A 19,851-nucleotide genomic window follows, 5' to 3' on the forward strand; every position below is an offset into this window, starting at 1 on the left:
GATGCCAATATAGTCCAAGGAAATGGACTGACTGTTTCCCCTGAGCCCCGCCCATAACATACAAATGGAAAGGAGGGAAAACCTTTTTATAGTAGGAGAGTCTAAATAGCCCTTTCCTCCTCTTCCATCTCAGCTTACTATTTATGGGTGGTGATGAGAAAGGTCTATCCTTTCCAGCTATACAAAGGGCTCCGTAAAATCAGAGGATTCACCAAAGGCATGACCTCACACAAAGCTGTACTCTATTTATTCAAGATGGGAAAGAGCCTATAATATGTATCCTGGGATACTCACAACAAATCCAGACCAGATGATCACTTTCCCGCTGCTCTGCGAGTCTTTGTGGAAGGAGAGGGAAGGAAACACAGAGCTGAATTTTCAACATCTTCCATAATAATGTCCTTTAATTATGTAATGTAAATACAAGAAACTGCGTGTAGGTACACTCCACTCCTTGAAGAAATCCCTTCGTCCATCACTGAACTCTAGCTACTCTGCCAAGGAGTCACCCACTTTTCCCCTGGTAACAGCAGTTCAGACTCTAATTGGCTCTGTCCAGACAGCATCAATCAACTCCCATAGAGCTTCCTTTGTGTGAAGCTAAGAGGGGTTAGAGAGAATGAGTCTCTTCCTGGAATTCATTTCTAGAGAAGTTTCTGGTGGGAATCCTGATAAAAGAGCTGCACAGGCCCAATGGGCCTCACTCACACTAGCCTCACAGCTGCTGCCACCATACTGCTATACTGAAAGAGTTTGTGCAGTAGATCCTGTCTGGGCCCCTGTTACAGTCTATTTGTTTATTTACAATATTGGTTATTTATTTCATTTGGTGTACATATTGCTTGACATCCTAATCTTCAATTATTTTTCTTTCTGTGCCTTTCCTAATAAATGGCAACTTGCTTGAGAAACAGGTTCGGTGCTGCCGTAAGTATTTATTTCCCAGAGCATTTCCTGTAGAGAGAACTACTCTAAAACCAAACCCTGGGATCAGCTATACCAAGTCCCTAGTTCTAACCCCTGTAAAGGAATATTTTAACAGTTTCTTCATTATGAAACTGGAATAATACAAAGTCAATATGACACTCATTAAGTACATACAAAACCTGACTGACAGATCTCAAAATGTAATTGTAAATGGGGAATAATCGAGTGACTGGACTTCTGCAGGGATCAGTTCTTGGCCCTATTCTATTTAATATATTTTAGTCAATGACCTGGAAAAAAAAACATGAAAATCTTTACTGCTTAAGTTTGCAGAGGATGCAAAGATTAGGGGAGTGGTCAATGAAAAAGACAGGCTACTAACATATCTGTCAAGTATCAGAGGGATAGCCGTGTTAGTCTGGATCTGTAAAGGCGGCAAAGAGTCCTGTGGCACCTTATAGACTATCAGACGTATTGGAGCATAAGCTTTCGTGGGTGAATATTCACTTCGTCTGATGAATGTAGTGGAAATTTCCAGAGGCAGGTATAAATATGCAAGCAAGAATCATGCTAGGGATAACGAGGTTAGTTCAATCAGGGAGGACTTCCACTACATGCATCCGACAAAGTTGGATACACCCATGAAAGCTTATGCTCCAATACGTCTGTTAGTCTATAAGGTGCCACAGGACTCTTTGCCGCTACTAACATAGACTGATCTGGATTACTTTGTAAGCTAGGTGCAAGCAAAAAACATATGTTACAATAAAGCCACAGAATGAGGAAGAGATAATATCTTTGGTTGGTCCAATACAAAATACTATCTCACCCACCTTTTCTCTGTAATATCCTGGAACTGACACGGCTACAACAACACTACATAAATGAGAAAGAAAGATTTGATAATAGCAGGCTCTTCAGTTCATTAGATCAACGTATATCAAGATCCAATGGAAATTGAAACTAGACAAATTCAAACTAGAAGGAAAGAGCACATTTTTAACACTGAGGGTAAAATGTACCAATTAACATTTAATATAAACTTACCAAGGGCTGTGGTTGATTCTCCAATATTGGAAATTTTAAAATCAAGATTGATTTTTTTTTTTAAAGAAATGCTCCAGTTCAACTACAGCTATTGGACTTGGTCTGCATGACCAGGCTGGAAATGTCACAACAATCTCATGCAGACTTACTGCCTCAGGTCAAGATGGAAATACCCTGAGAGCAGACTTTCTTGCAATATTAGTACACTTAGGCTTCCAGGATAGGCCAAAACCAGAAAATGCAGACATGCCCCCAAATATGTATGTTAAAGTTATTAAAACAATTATTGAATCATAAAGAAGTTGAATATTTGGTGAACATTTGCACCAGTTCTTACTGTATCCAAACACCAATCCACCTTTCACTAAGCAGAAGATGTGGTGATGCAAATCCCAAAAGCACAGCCTTTTACTATAGTATTGAGGGTAGTGATTTAAAATCGCCGCATTGCTGCACCCAATGTACAAGTAATATTCTGTAATGTCTGCCACCTGAGAGAAGCCAGCAGGAATACCTTTGGATTGTATATTTTCTATTTAATATAGTGTTAATACCAAATGATGGGGTGGGTGAGCAAAAACAAAAAAAAATACCCTTCTTTTATGCTAAATAATAAGGGAAATAAATCAAAGTCACAGCAGAATAATAACAAATGCTTGAATTTCCTTCAGTCTAAATTCAGTTCCTAACCTCATTTTTATTTCTATTTCAGCTGAAGTGAAAACATAAAAAGTGGCATGATATATATTTCTTTCACTTTGGATGGACCACATTTTCCTGTGTTTTAGTGGTATCTATAGTTTGTGAAATTATTGTATTTGCTGTGAGTATTTTAAGGTGTTATAATGCAGCTTTCATTCCATGCCAATGTAGCACAGCTTCATGCATTGTAACAACTTCAGTACATGCGGAGTCTTTATGCCGCAGATCAAAAACAAGAGAAAAGAATGGCAAACATATTTTCCAAGGAGTTAGCAAAAGCTTATTTCCCCAGAATAACAGAGTCCAGGGTAGCTGGCAGACATACTTGCAAAATTTCAGCTCTCCAATGCTGGTGCACAGCGTCAATTTAGTAATTCTTCCCATTACCACTATGCAGCTCAACAGCAGCAAGTGGGGCTCTCAAACCACACTCTGATTAGAATGGCATTAAAAATAAATCTGAGAGAACACTTCACCTACACACTGATATTCTTTCTGAAGCACAGACCCAAGTTCAAGGTGCTGAAGACAAACAATTAGAAATCAAATCAAAGAACTAGATGGCCTTGTGATTGAATACCATGGTAAAATACAAATTGTAACAATACAAAGTAATAGGCTGCCCAATGCAATGAATGAGGCTTAATGTTCTCAGTCCATGGCAAGGCTCCAGTAAAATTAAAAACTGATGTAATGCTCCTTTGGGGATGCTCTGCTGTATTAGTATGCAGTGACATGTACCAATGTGGCATCTATGTGTGCTGTTGGGTCTCATTTACAGACCCTGACAACAGCAGCTAGCAATAGCCTGTGAAAAGTCATTATACACTTGCCCATAGAGCCACACAAAATTTTCATTATGTTTCACTCAAAAAGTGCTTGTTTTGCAGGATGGAGTCCATGTCAATAAAATGGATTGGGTGTCACTTAAACCAAGTGACGTACTAATCTCCTGGAGGCTTGTGTCCTTAATCTCTACAGGACATGAGTCAGTTTAGAAGCACGAGCTGTTCTCACAGGTAGCAACTATTGAGCTCTTTAATATAAATTCAAAGGCAAAGCTTATCAGTGTGTTTCAGAAATTGCTTCAGTGTGGTTGCTGTCTATAGGAAAAAAAATCCCCATGCATCCCCCCAAAATCCCTGGGCAACTTCCAAGCAGTCACTGTGCCCGCAAGCACCTTTTAATTATAAATAAATTGGTTTTTGTGATATGTGCCCTGTGACCAATTGGATTAGAGGCATTTCTTCTGGCTATTATTAAGCTAACTTGACTATTGCCCTTGTGTGGTTAAGCATGATCAAAATACAAATATAGGAAAGCATCTCAATTATGAGCTATCCTATAGTGCTCCCGCAGACCTAAATTCTTCAGTTCATTAAAAAAAGCAGCAATAAGTAGTAATATTATAATAAATGGGCAGAATAATAGGTTCAGGATCAAGGGTTCTGGGGCTCAGCCTGAGTTACAAAGGCTACAGAATGTTTCAATTTGGCTTGGTAACATTTCAGTTGGATAGTTATTATTATACAAAAGGTAGGGTCAGTAGAAATTTGCAGACAACCTGTTACTCTTCGCAGGGGTCCAAGTGCTAAATGATTTTTTTCCCTAAGTATGATATTAGTAATCTTCGAATACTCTTCTTAAAAAGAAGCTTTCTATTGTATATTCTTCTTTCCTTTGCATTCCACTTTATAAACACCAAGTTATACATAGTTTGTCCTCAAATGCTGCAAATTAAAGAAAACCATCTCTTCTATCAGGTATTATTTTTCTATTTATTTGACTTGAGGCAAGCTGTTCAACAGAATTGGATTCTGAAGCAAAAATCAGTCCTTCCAAGCTTGTGAGCTAAAGAGACTAATCATGATGAGAAGGATGTTCATCTTCATCGCTAACTTTTCTGGATTTGCCTTCCCCGAAGTCATCATTTGGAAATGGCATGAACAGGAGGCAATATTGGCTCCACTCATTGTTGCTTTGAATTTTTGTAATCATTTATTGACACCAGTGCAAAATGGTATAAAATGTTACCATTCTGCTTTTGTAGTGTTTATATCCAATTTGCCCTTGAGTTAATTACTATATATGGTGCAGATTAAATGATGAATGGGACTCTCCATTGGAAAGTCCTTGTATGCCCTGTAAAATGCATTGGGGGACCATAATGGGAGTAGGAAAAACGTGATGCTATTTTAAAGTAAGTTATTGTTTGTTCAGCAGGGTAGACTGTTATTAACAGGAGGAAGAAAGTAAAAGTAGATAACATGTGCTGGACCTTCAAAGTATTTTTATCAAATGAAGTACCAAGTGATCCTCAACTTCCTTTGGGACAGGACACCACATGTAGGATATGCCTGTACTGCAATCACAGGATATGACTGAGATTGAGTAGACATACTTGAGCTAGTTTCAATCTAGCTAGCTTTGGTATTGGAGCAGTGAAACTGTGTCAGAGCATGCTTCAGCATGGGCTAGCCTTGCAGTTAAATACCCAGGGTTCTGATATTTTTGTAGTGCTATGCTGAAGTGTGCACTGTCCCAACTTCACTACTATGGTGCCTAACTTAGATTAAAACTAGTTTAGGTATGACTGCTAAAGCTGAAGTCACATCTGATGACTGCAGTATAACCATACCCTAGAAAGAAAAAAAACATTGTTTTACTATCACATCCCAAAGCTAGTTGCACTAATAGCATTGCGTCTTTGCAACATATGCGTTGATATGAGCCCTAGTCCTGGTGTAGGTACTTAACCCACAGTTTTCTGGGTCCAGGGTATTTACTTCTTTTGCACTCAAAATTTTCAAACATCAATAGGACTGAGATCTATCATTTCCTCCAATGGACAAAGGTGAGTAATTATGCCCAAATCATTTTTTGTTCCTCTGTGGAAGGATGGGACTAGGGTGAAGCAGATCCCAGCCCATGTAACAGAGAATGAGGGCATTGCAAAAGTTGGTCACCCCAACTGGATTGTTTTCGCCTTTTCTGGACCCTGCAGAGAATCCCATTGTAGTAGCTTTGAGGGGTGCTTGGTATCTGAGTTGAGAGGGCAGAAGCCAGGTCTGTCTGAGGGCAGTGATGTAGCAACAGAAGTGTAGGCAGTCTCATACCCTCCTAAATCTTTAGGTCTTTTCAGGATAACAGTGCTGAGCCTTCACCATTAGAAACCCCATTTGGGGGTGGGTGGGGGGGATTATGCGTGTACTAGCCTGCAGAGAACCCCATGAACATGGCGTTTGTTAAAGAGTACAAGATGGGCTGAGGTGAGAGGTGGAGGCATAGGTCTATCACTGATCTTGGAATATCCATGCCTCAGGAAAATTGGACCCCTGAGCAGTTCTGCAAGTAGGGATGAGGTGAGCAGCAAAGGCTGCTCCTTGCAGCAGAAGAAATGATGGTGTTTACCTGATCTTCGACGCGGTAGGCTTTATCTGTATGTTTTTCTGTGGCCCTCATCGCTAATATCTGAGTGCCATAACATAAACAAACGTATCCTCACAATATCTCTGTGAGCTAAGCAGGTATCACTCCCGCCTTGTGTGTGTGCAGTGGAGATGTAGGAAGGTCATACAAAGGAGTGTGTGCAGGGATCTCCCTTTTCTTCCTGTGTAACTGTGCAAGACATAGGCCATTCAAACTCAAAGACTGTTTCACAGGCAGGAATAGAACATGGGTTTTCCTAGATTCAAGATCAGTGTCTAAGGCTATGTGTACACTTACTGGTAGAGCAGCGCTGCTGCAATCAATGCTGCAGCTGTCAAGTTAGAGGGTCTGGTGAAGACATGCTAAAACGATGGGAGAACGCTCTCCCATTGATTTGTGTGCTCCACCTCCCTGAGAAAGTAAGGGAAGTCAGTGGGAGAGCATCTCCCATTGACATAGTGCAGTGTAGATGCCATGGAATGTGATCTACCTACGTCAAATTTAGTTACGTTATTCACGTAACTGAAGTAGCATAACTTGGATTGATTTATCGCGGTAGTGTAGACCAGTTCTTAATCACATGACAATCCCTGACAGGGGAATGGCTACATATTTCAAAACAAACCTTTGCTACAAATACAAGCACTTTTTCTCTAGTACCATATATTAAATTAATTGCACCATTAGTAACACATATTTTACTTAAGGTAAGTAAAATGTGTAACCCTTCTCTTGAACATAATATAGAAAGAGAATAAACCCTGAAAGATTACAAATCACGGGGAGGTTCTCCTCAAATTTGATTTTGTCAGTGCTCAGCCAGCTGAGGGCAGGTAGTGTCCCGCACATATTCATCCTTGAATCCTTTGTGAGCATGACTGAACCATAAGAGTCCTCAGACTGCAACAGACAAGGTAAGGAATTAATGACAGTGTATAACAAAATGATCTATGTGATGACAGTGTCACTATGGTGAATTGGCTTGAATATTACAAACATTCACTAATTTAAGATTTTTTCCATGTAGTTTTACAACTAGCATTTCCCACTATAACAAGATATTTTCTTCCCATATTTCACACCATTTTGAACTAATACGGCTTTTGCTTAAATCCCTTTTTTGGCTCAAATAGATGTCCTCTATGTAAACTAAAAGCAAAGATAAATACATTTAGAAACTTCAATTAGAACTGTCTCCAGCCAAACATATTTTTAACCATCTTATTTGGCAACTGTTAAATTATCCAAATTGTATCCTGTTTCTAACGCTCTGCTATGAAACAGTTCATTCACAAATCAAAATACCTATTCATTCTTCTGGAATACCCAAGAGAAAATGTTAAAAAACGGTTTTTATCATCCTCTGCTTTATTTCCTTCTGAATTTGTGATGATGGCAAGTCTCAAGATGATAGGAAGTGCTTAAAGTTCATGAATCTGGAATTTGCCAAAAAAGATATTGACCGTAAATTGACTCAGGTTCAGATTATTTATTGTTGCTCTGATTTACACTCTCTGAAGCTCCTAAAACAGCATGTTGTGTGTATCATACAGAGAATATAATAATGCCTGCCAGGTTATATAATATCTGCCTTTTAAAATACTTACAAGCTTTATATGCCAATAAATGCATTGACTGAATGCATAATACTAAGTTAATGCAATGGAGACACTGCTACTGGAACAAACAATAAAAGAACAATTATTTTTGAAAAAAAAAAGCCTGTTCAAACATAACTAATAAGTAGGGTAAAAATCTCAACTTTTCAGATGATTTTTAAATCACAAAGGCTCGGTTTTGCTTAGGAGAGAACCTCTGGCACTGACATTTGTCTTATCATAGAATCATAGAATATCAGGGTTGGAAGGGACCCCAGAAGGTCATCTAGTCCAACCCCCTGCTCGAAGCAGGACCAATTCCCAGTTAAATCATCCCAGCCAGGGCTTTGTCTTCAGAGTGTTCAGATTTTAACATACTTTTGATGCCTTCCAACTGACGTTCAACAATTTTAAAACACTTTCTGCTTAGAATGAAAATTGTTCATGCATGCTGCTGCTAAGTTAGATTTACTATCTTTCTACACCTGTTTCTAGACAGTAAAGGCAATAGCCCAACATACAGGTCATTGGTGTATTTGGACAAACGGGTAAACAGACAGAAATGCCTTGAGGGCCAAATACTGAAAATAATAATAAAAAAATAAACAATAAAAAACCCTGCTTGGAACAGAAAAATCTTACAGAGAGATGGTTTACACAGTGATGGCATAACCTGTTACAGATGTTCAAAGTTTAAAGCAATACAACTCCAATATGAGGTGCAGGCAAGTTGGTACCAGGTACACAGCACTTATACAAATAATCAATTTATTAAAGCAGCAAATATGTCAACAGCAAAAGGCAAGCATTCATAGACTGAAAGCCTTCAGTGTCAATGTTGGCTGTGCCTACACTGAAACATCTCTTGTAAATCTCAGTTTAGATTGTCTTTTTATATGGGACGGTCTTTTATTTTAGATTTTATCTTCCACTGGAATGTATTTCCAAAGGAAATCAATGCGTCACCCATTAATATGACTTTAGAACTGTTTCTGTTCAGTCACTTAAAACTTCACTGTGCTTGTCATTTTATTGGTTTTATGACATGTCAGACACTGCTCTCTCCCATTGATATTTTACAATATTATTACCTAACCATATGTTCTTGCATCTGTACTTTGATTCTCCTCCCCCTCTCTGATAACCATTTGAAGAAAATGGTTCCTTATGGGCTTCTCACAATAATTATAAATGTGTACTTAACAAAATGTTCTAGAAGAAAAAAAATTGATGGTGACTTGAGTTAACTGCACTTTTATCACATAATACCAAAGTGATATTTTTAAAATATGCAATGATTAAAGCTGTGCAGAGAATGGTAATTCTATTTCACAGAATGGCTTTGGGATTTTGAAAATTGGCTTTCTTCTGATTTGGAAATGAGTCCTACCAGGGTCCTGTTGAACCGTTGTTGAAATTGAGCTGTGCCCACAAAACTTGTTGATTTTGACAAAGCTCCATTCTCTGACAGAAAACTGTTCCATCTGAGAATTTCCAACCAACTCTGGTTGTGCTGCACCCATTATTTCCCATAATGTCTCACTATGCTGATTAAACTAATTTGTTACATTTATGTCGGGTGTGGACATTATCTATTATTTATTTATTATCTATTAAACTCTGAGTGTTTGCCCAATTTTAATACATACAATCACATTAAAAATTCTACTCAAAAGACCTGCTAAACCCAAATAATAACCTGTTCCTTCACAGTCACTTCATAGTCCCAACTTGCACAACTTTTCTGGTTACTACAAAATTACAAATACCAACTACCCTCAAAATACCTGCTTATCTCCTATCTGTCTAGATTTGTAAACTATATGTATTATTGACTGTCATACCTGGTCAATTCGTTCTGACCTTGGGAACAGACTCCCCACAACATAATCCCCATGATCCCACACAGACACGTCCCTCCCCACCCAAAACAAGTTTGGGCATACAGACACTTCTCATGGGAGCCCTGAAGGTCACAAGTTCTTACAAATAAAGGCAGTCAGTTGCAAAGTGAAGAACACTTCACAAAGCATGCCCTTCCACTGTGCCCATCCATTTTAAATCAGGGGGCTCCTAGTTTGACCACCTTGAATTATTACAATTTTGTAGTGTCACACAGAGTGAGAGGTGCTCACTCAAATAGCCAAGGTTTTGTCATTAAGTAAATAAATGCCACAAAGGATAACTCAGTTCTATACTTTTCTCTCCCATATTCTTCTTATGTGATGTTGAGCACTGTGCTGGTGGAGTTGGACAATTACCCTTCCTCCTGTAGATGAAGGATGAATGAAAACCAGATATAAAATCCTGGAGCCATTTAAGTCAAATGGAGTTTAGCTATTGACTTCAGTGCAACTAAAATTTAAACTCAGGCTTCTATGTCAATTATTTAATTCTATGAACTGCCTTTACAACCACTGATTATGAAGAGTTGTTCACCTGCCTGAGAATACAAAGAGTTAGAAGGTAACTCTAGATTAACTTCATTATTGTGTGCGTGTGAGGTCCTAGAAGGAATTATTGGACAACAAGACAAGGCCTCTACAGGTGTTTGTGATGATGTTCAATGACAAGGTTATAGCGAGGTCAGATCCTGAAAAAGCAAGATTTGGTTCTAACATTGTTAGCAGCTAGAATTGGTCAAGAACTACATTTTCTATTTCATAGGAAATTCCACATTCGAATGTGATTTTCTCATTATGAACAAAACCAAAAAAGTCAATTTACCACAAAATGAATCCCTCCCCGCAAATGTGTGGGGGGAGGGGCCAATCAAAGCATTGTCTCAATAAAATCTGACTTGTATGTCCCAATTTTGATTTAAAAATATCATTTATGACACTTCTGGTTTCCACCCCCCCCCCCAAAAAAACCCAAAATTTTATTGAAATCAATATTCCTCCAAAATATTTTGATTTTGATGAATTGTCATTTTCCCCAATGAAAATGTTCTGCTGGAAAATTTCTGACCAGCTCTAGTTATGACATTATCATCATGTAACCCATTCCCTTGGAATGGTAAAATCTGTTGTTTAAACATATCATAATGACAATGCTGGATACAGTTATTCACCCCACCTAAGCTACCCCACATTTATGGCCAGAGTGCACTGCACTGAGGACAGACAGAAGTGGTTGTTTCTCTGATCAGGAAGATAGGTAATTCTCTTCCTGCAAATGACTGGATGGAGTCTATATTTCATATAGTCATCTAACCAGACATTTCATCAACTATTATTCATGAAACAATGTCTTCTTTGTGGTAGGCCTGAGTGCGTACTACCCTCTCTAGCGTTATTTGGGTATGCTCATTTACCACAAGCCCATTGCAGGTTAGCGGGCAGATGACAAGTCTGTTTTACTCTATGCTCTGCCTTTGTGAAACTAATGAGGAAATGGGCTGACCTACCACCCCACTGTGTCTCAAAAACGGGGAAGCACACTACCAGGCCTACTCTAATATTGGGAATATGACCAACCACGCTTCTCCCCTCCCTGGCCCTCTTTTCTCCCTCCTTCCCCTCATATCTCTCTTTCTCTCTTCCCTTTCTCTGCCCCTACCTCTTTTCCCTTTTCTTTTCCACTTCTTCTGGTCTCCCCTTAATGCCCATTCTCTCTGTTCCTAACTAGAGGTTCTTCTAGTTTTCTCCACTTTAGGAAAAGTTGCTGCTATTTCTGGGGATGCAGAAGAGCAGAATTTGAGTCTTACCTCTTTTCAGCTCATGGTTGGTGAGAGGAGCCAAAGGGTTTCCTCTCCTTCTATGCTCTGTCTTGCTACCACTTGAAAAAAGTGGCACTTCTACCTTGTTCTTCCTCTGACATATTGCTTCTGAGATTGCCTGGGCCTGGGCCCAGCATGCTGCTGAGATGAAAGTACATCAGAACATAAGAATGGCCCTACTGGGTTTGACCAAAGGTCCATCTAGCCCAGTATCCTGTCTTCCAACAGTGGCCAGTGCCAGATGCCCCAGAGGGAATGAAGAGAACAGGTAATCATCAAGTGATCCCCTGTCACTCATTCCCAGCCTCTGGCAAACAGAGGTTAGGGACACCATTCCTGCTCATCCTGGCTAATAGCCATTGATGGACCTATCCTCCATGAACTTATCTAGTTCGTTTTTGAACCCTGTTATAGTCAGGGTTATAGTGCTATTCTCAAATTAATTGGAAACTGATACTTAATGATATTTATGTAGGTTTTGTTTTTTTAACCTTGTTGTGCTCTTGGCTTTCACAACATCCTCTGGAAAGGAGTTCAACAGGTTGACTGTGTGTTGTGTGAAGAAATACTTCCTTTTATTTGTTTTAAACCTGCTGCTAATTAATTTCATTTGGTGACCCCCAGTTCTTGTGTTATGAGAGATGTAAACAACACTTCCTTATCTACTTTCTCTATACCAGTCATGATTTTATAGACCTCAATCATATCTCCCCTTAGCCATCTCTTTTCCAAGCTGAAAAGTCCCAGTTTTATTAATCTCTCCTCATATGGAAGCCATTCCATACCTCTAATAATTTGTGTTGCCCTTTTCTGAACCTTTTCCAATTCCAATGTATCTTTTTTGAGATGGGTTGACCACATCTGCATACAGTATTCATGGATTTATATAGAGGCAACATGATATTTTCTGTCCTATTATCTATCCCTTTCTTAATTATTCTTAAGTAGCTCTCCATTCAGAAGCAGATGTGTGTGAGCATGAACGAGAGTGAGATGTATCCTATTATAATTACATCCATGCTGACATAAAGCAATAATGATATTTTCAAAGTGAATTCAGGGGTATGCTGATAGTTCTTCGGGTAGTATGAGTGGGATAGGTGAAAACCAGAGAGCTTTTACAAATATTGTGAAACATGCCAAAAGCTTCATGTCCCAGAAGCAAGGAGAGGATTCATAATACATTTTGTATATATGTGATTTCTAATTTCCAATCTGATTAATCGTGCAATGAAAACATTAAAACAATAAGAGAATACCATTTATTTAACTATGCTTTGATGTTTTCTACATTTTCAAATATATTGATTTCAATTATAAAACAGAATACAAAGTGCACATTGCTCACTTTATATTTATTTTATTACAAATATTTGCAATGTAAAAACCAAAAGAAATAGTATTTCAATTCTCCTAATACAAGTACTGTAATGCAATCTCCTTATTATGAAAGTTGAACTTACAAATGTAGAATTATGTGCAAAAAAAACCCTGCATTCAAAAATAAAACAAAGTCCACTCAGCCCTATTTCTTGTTCAGCCAATCGCTCAGACAAACACATTGTTTACATTTGCTGGAGATAATGCTGCCAGCTTCTTGCTCACAATGTCGACTGAAAGTGAGAACAGGTGTTTTCATGTCACTGTTGTAGCCGGCATCGCAAAATATTTACAGGCCAGATCCCACTAAAGATTCATATGTCCCTTCATGCATCAACCACCATTCCACAGGATATGCATCCATGCTGATGATGGGTTCTGCTCGATAACAATCCAAAGCAGTGTGGACGGATGCATGTTCATTTTCATCATCTGAGTCAGATGCCACCATCAGAAGGTTGATTTTCTTTTTGGGTGTTTCAGGTTCTGTAGTTTCTGCATTGGAGTGTTGCTCTTTTAAGACTTCTGAAAGCATGCTGTACACCTCATCCCTCTCAGATTTTGGAAGGCTGTAGCTCTCCTTAGAAATCTCATATTGGTACCTTCTTTCCGTTTTGTCAAATCTGCAGTGAAAATGTTCTTAAAATGAACACGATGTGCTGAGTCATCATCCAAGACAAACATTACATGAAATATATGGCAGAATGCAGGTAAAATAATGCCGGAGACATACAATTCTCCCCCAAGGAGTTTAGTCACAAATTTAATTAACACAGATTTTTTTAATGAATGTCATCAGCATGGAAGCATGTCCTCTGGAATGGTGTCTGAAGCATGAAGGGACATACAAATGTTTAGCATATCTGGCACATAAATACCTTGCAATGCCAGCTAAAAAAGTCCCATGCAAACACCTGTTCTCACCACTTTCTAGTGACATTGTAAATAAGAAGTGGGCAGCATTATCTCCCGTAAATGTAAACAAACTTGTTTGTCTTAGTGATTGGCTGAACAAGAAGTAGGACTGAGTGGACTTGTAGGCTCTGAAGTTTTGCATTGTTTTGTTTTTGAGTGTTGTTATGTAACAAAAAAAGTCTAGATTTGTAAGTTGCATTTTTATTATAAAAGAGATTGCACTACAGTACTTGTGTGAGGTGAACTGAAAAATACTATTTCTTATGCTTCTCATTTATACAGTGCAAATATTTGTAATAAAAATAATATAAAGTGAGCAGTGTATACTTTGTATTCTGTGTTGTAACTGAAATCAATATATTTGAAAATGTAGAAAAACGTCCAAAAATATGTAATACATTTCAATTGGTAGTCTATTGTTTAACAATGCAATTAAAACTGCGATTAATCATGATTAATTTTTTTAATCGTGACTAATTTTTGAGTTAATCGCATGAGTTAACTGCGATTAATTAATAGGGGGCTGTTGATTAATCGCAGTTAACTCATGTGATTAACTCAAAAAAAAGAATTATGATAGATAGCTAGACAGATAGCTAGATAGCTAGAAAGGAAAGAAAAACAAACAAAAAACCCTAACAGTATCTAAAGAGGATAGCCCCAGGCCCAGAAATGTACTGCTATATACAGTGGGGATTGTGGAAGTAGTACTGTGCACCAGGAGGTTGATGGTTCCTCACAGCAGTTAGACCATTATGCTGTATTATATGTTTGTAGTATTGCCAATCATACTGACAAGAAGATGCATAGCACTAATGAGATATTTTATCTCAGATGCTAAAGACAACAGCAATGGAATCTTCCGCTTGTATTAAAAAGTTATTAATAGAATGGATCCATATGAGACCACCATGTAAAAACTAACCCAAAAAACAACAGATTTATCTGCAGTGAGCACAGTCTAGAAGGATGAGCAAGATTAACAGTATTTCAGGGACATGTTCAACCCATAAAAAGACCTCTCCATTAGTGGTAATAATTCCCTTAATCCCCAATTTGCTGTTTACATAACCACCTGTTAATTGGCAAATAGTGTAACAGGCAAAAAGATGATGATGCAGCCTATCTTTATAGGACTTTTATTATATATAGGTATATACACTTTTTGTAAATATATATTTCTTTTAAACACCTTCCTCCTAAAGTAACTGTCACTGGCCACTGCTGGAGACAACTTTTTTTTGAGTGGATGGACCACTCCCCAGTGGGGTGGGAGCCTTCCTGCCTGTTGCACCCTGGAACTAAAGGTTGGAATAGATGTAGTACATATCTTGTGCACAGGGAGTTCAAAGTCTAAGCAAGACTACTGGCTACCTGAAGCACAATGTCAGCATAAAGTGGCCGTGAAATTGTGGTAAAAGCCGTCAGTGAAATTTCCTTAACAAAATAGGAGTCTCCAGAAGATAAAGTATTGGTGCAGCCAGTTCTACACCAACATTTGTGAGAGCCCTATGTACAGGGAGCATGGGGGAGGGAAGACTCATGAGAGCTGTGGGCAGATGGGTGCCATTTAGGGCAGAACCTGATGCTACTCAAACCTGCACTGGGGGCCTGAATGACCTCTATCAGAGCCAGCATATGGGAAATCTGTAGGTGGCATAAAGCAATCTTTGATCTCCCCTCTGAGTACTAAATTTAGCTAATTCAAGGGATGAATTTGTCTCCAGGCCTCCAGGATCTCCTGTCAGACAGAAGAGTGCTGCCCACAAAGCAGCCAGGGATGCAGAGCCAAGCACCGGGTTTTAATCTTTATCATAGCTCTCTCTTCAACCTACTGTAGGGATACTATGCTTTTTTGGCGGTGGGGGTGCTTCAATGAGTCAGATGTTGCAGCTGCTTTGATACATTAGTTTCACACTAATCTGAATATCAAAATCTATATCGCTGGTGTTTATCCTCAATTTTTCCAGCTACTGCTGCAGAATAATTGCCTGACTCATCTAATGTGTATCTATTTTAGATTAATCAATCATAATTAATCTATATCTGTCAATCTATAAGTATATTTTTATGCCAATCACGATGGCCTATAAGCACATTACAGTGGCATCTTAGTTTGTAAACAGCTCAACTCAAGCATCTTTTATTCCTAGTTACTGCTGACACAGTGGAATAGATACAATGTAATTCAAATCTAGAAAGCTTCACATTTATCTGTGCATCGTATTTATACAATGTTCAAGTGAATTCAATTCCTCTAGAAGATGTGTTCTTACACAGACACACACACACTCACTCCCACTTATGTTAGCAACTACAGTTCTTTCCCCAGACTCATCCACACATCATTACACAAAATCACAAAATAAGAAAAAAAAACTTACAGGAACTTTTATAAACAAGTTTAACACCCATACAAGGTTTCCAAAAGAACTGGTTATCAATGTTTGGTTTTAACATGGTAATTTATAATACATGAGTGCTGATAAAACTTTCTGGAATCTCTATAAATCAGTTACTTCAGTTGGGGTGGTCTTTGAAATAATAGCAAGTGTGACTGTGACTGTTGAATCTTAAGCATAGGAAAAGGAATCTATAAACACAGCCATTACTAATTTTTGCATTTTTCCTAATATGGATAAATTCACTGAAGTATTTCTTCAACTGCCAAGATGATCTAACCACACAGAGCTGCATTTTCAAATAATACATTTTAAGTGCTCAGTATGGTTCAGATTCCCTCTTATACTGTGTCTGCTCTCATTTTCACTATGTAAATAGCTGCTAACGGCTCTTTTTGCATTCTACCCTTCAAATGCCTTTGTAACAAAAACAAAAAGTTGCAAGCAAAAGTATATTTTTTCCTGCAGTTGAAACAGACATGTAACTTTCCTCCAACTAGATTATTTCCCAAGCCTAACCCGCTTTCATTCCTCACAGATACTCAGAATTTGGAATTCTTTGCTGTCTCAAAGAATGTACTTTTCTTTGTTTCCTTTTCATAACTGTAGACTGGACTGGCTGGCTCCCGGATCTAGATGAAAGCCGAGCTGGAGAGAGCAGGAAGCCTTACCCTTCTTGCCCTCTTGGCACAGGGATCAATTACAACTGCAGCCATCACACTCCCTGTATTGCATGGGCTCCTCAGGGCCAATGCCCCCAGAAATATTGCCTCTCTGAAAGGGGTGAGGTGCGAAAGCACATTTGTCTGTCCATCAGAGGGGTGCACACACAGAGTGAAACAGCAGCTGTGCTGACCACAAGCTCTGTGAAGCGCTGTTGCCCAATTTTATACCAGTGTACTTCCACTAGTTTCAATGGAGATATTCCTGACTTACACCAGCATATGTAAGAATTGACTAAGAACCATACTGCCCTGTATTGTCTTATTCTATTTTTAAATAATTTTGGTTTTGATTACTTTATTTTGTTTACTTACTATTAGGCATTTGTTTTTAATTACACACTTGCTGGTTAAATAACATAGTTACCTACCCAGGTCTGACTACTTTAGTTAGATACATGTGAACAGAAGCCCATCAGAAAACACACCTTGGATTCTGATTTCATTTACTATACACAAATGATTTGAGGACTTCAGTAACTCAGCTAGAGGTTAGGGGTCTATTTCAGGAGTGAATGAGGTTCAGTGGCCTGCAATGTGGAGGAGGTCAGATTAGAAGATCACGATGGTCCCTTCTGATCTTAAAGTCTGAGAGTCTGAATGTAAATCCCAAAACAAACAAAGTGAAAATTAAGGTTGGAAGATCAAGCATTCAGAAGTTAGGAAATCCCAAAGTTAAAGTTGTCCACAAAATTTTAATTCCATCTCCTTGTGAGTATGCACTATCACACAAACTTTAAGTACTGAGATTTTTTTTTTTTAAAAGTCTTATTACTTAGCCAAGTTTGGGTGTTTATTTAAGGGAACAGCAAAAAGCACATCCTTGTCATTAGTGTGATCACAAGCCCTTGTTAAAAGTGCAGAGGTACTAGAATGTCTCAACAAAAAAGTTCGAAGATATATATTTTTTTTAACTTGAACAAAACTGTTCTTAATCCTGTTTTCAGAAATGGGGAAACTTTTTTGTAGAAACTTTCCAAACTAATTCCTCCCGAGGCAGACACCCAGCATAGAAAATTTGTGTACAAACAGTTACAATTTGGCAAAAGTTGTAAGCAACTGAAAGCAGGATCTTACAATGGAAAGTGTCTGGCAATCTTAACTAGAGTGGGTTCCCGCAAGCTCCACATATAATAATTACACTGACAATGACTTTTTTCTTAATTAACACAAGTGTAACTGAAATCAGAAACAAGTTGATCTGCAATAGCTTAACAAGAATCCATACTGTCTACACCCATTTATCTACAATATCTTATGTCAAATGCTTCAGAAATCTCCAAATATTTCATACTTAGGCTGCAAGATATATCTCAAAATGTCAGTATCAATGTGACAATTCTGCTAATGATCATTAACCAGGTTGCATAAATAAAAATGGATTAGAAGGCTTGGACATCTCATTATATCTTCATTATCTTTAGCAAATTCAGTACAACCACCTTGTCCTATACCACATGAAGGAGTTAAGTTATATATATATAACATACATATATACATACCTAGAGCTGTAATCAGATGATTTATAATCAGATTTATGCTTTTTCATATTTTGTCATAAAACAATTAAACATTTGATGAGACTCATAAAGGAATTCAATTATATAAAACATATAGGCTGACATTTTCAAAGGGGTAAAATGCGAGGTATGTAAGGTTTGAAGACAATTGGAACGGATCTCTGAAAAATCAGGCTTCAGAGTTAAAATCCTGACCCAATTAACTTAAATGTCCAAACTCCCATTGGCTTCAGTAGGGATAGGATTTTACCCTTGGTGTCTAAAGTTGGGCACTCAAACTGAGGTGCTAGTTTGCAAACAATGGGACAGTTTTGATTTTTTTTAACTTAATGCCTGATTTTATCATCACCTACAGGGTGTAATTCTATTAACTTCAACAGATTTATTCTTGGATTTACACTAGTGTAACTGCTACAAGAATCAGGCTCTTAAGTTTAAATAACACATATAAGGAGATCATATGTACTTTTAAAATGGTTACCTGGGGAGGGAGTAAGGAGAAGTCATAGTGAATTACCACTACAGCACTGTGCATATTTATGAACCCTACAGACACCTGCAGAAACATTTCACTTAGCTATAAAGTAAGATTCTTGTGTGTACCGATCATTTATCAGCTGGAGGTGCTGTGTCCCCCACTGATTTATTTCCTGACACCATCTGTAAAACAGAAATTAGTTACCATAGCCTCAGGTTCAGATAACCCCAGGTAACAGTATGCGTGATTCCATGCCTAGAGAGGTGCAAAATTGAACAGAACTTTTAGGTGTGCAACACAGGTGCATTCACTTTGGAAACAAGGCCCACATACAGAGAACAATGAAAAATATTCAGGATTTAACAAGAAGTTGGAGACCTTAGACACTGTCAAGACACTGGACTAAAATGAACTACTCTTCTGCTATGTTTTATTCAGCACTTTCAGGAAGGAGGAAATATTCAATTTAATCAACTTATTTCAATATGTAACAAAGTTTTCTTTAAAAAATCCTTGTAAAACAAAAAATTGCCCAACAAGTGGGGATATATATAACCAGTCCTCCCCATGACATTTCAGATGTGGAAAGTGACCCAAAGCATTGCCAAATCTTAGAATACTTCTCCTAATGATGGTTTACTACAGTGTTTCCCAAACTTGGGATACTGCTTGTTCAGGGAAAGCCCCTGCCGCGTCTGCAGGTTCGGCTGATCATGGCTCCCAGTGGCCGCGGTTTGCCGCTGCAGGCCAATAGGGGCTGGGGGAAGCGACGGCTGGTACGTCCCTCGGCCCACACTGCTTCCCGCAGCCCGCATTAGTGAACCGCGGCCAGTGGGAGCCACGATCGGCCGAACCTTCGGACATGGCAGGTAAACAAACCGGCCTGGCCAGCCTGCCAGGGGCTTTTCCTGAACAAGTGGCATCCCAAATTTGGGAAACACTGGTTTACTAGGAGAGAGAGAGTCTGCAATTTAAGGAATGTTGGGTGATTTTGCACTTTTGAAATTTCC

The sequence above is a fragment of the Chelonia mydas genome, chromosome 4 (genome assembly GCF_015237465.2).
Source record: "Chelonia mydas isolate rCheMyd1 chromosome 4, rCheMyd1.pri.v2, whole genome shotgun sequence".
Lineage (NCBI taxonomy): Eukaryota > Metazoa > Chordata > Testudines > Cheloniidae > Chelonia > Chelonia mydas.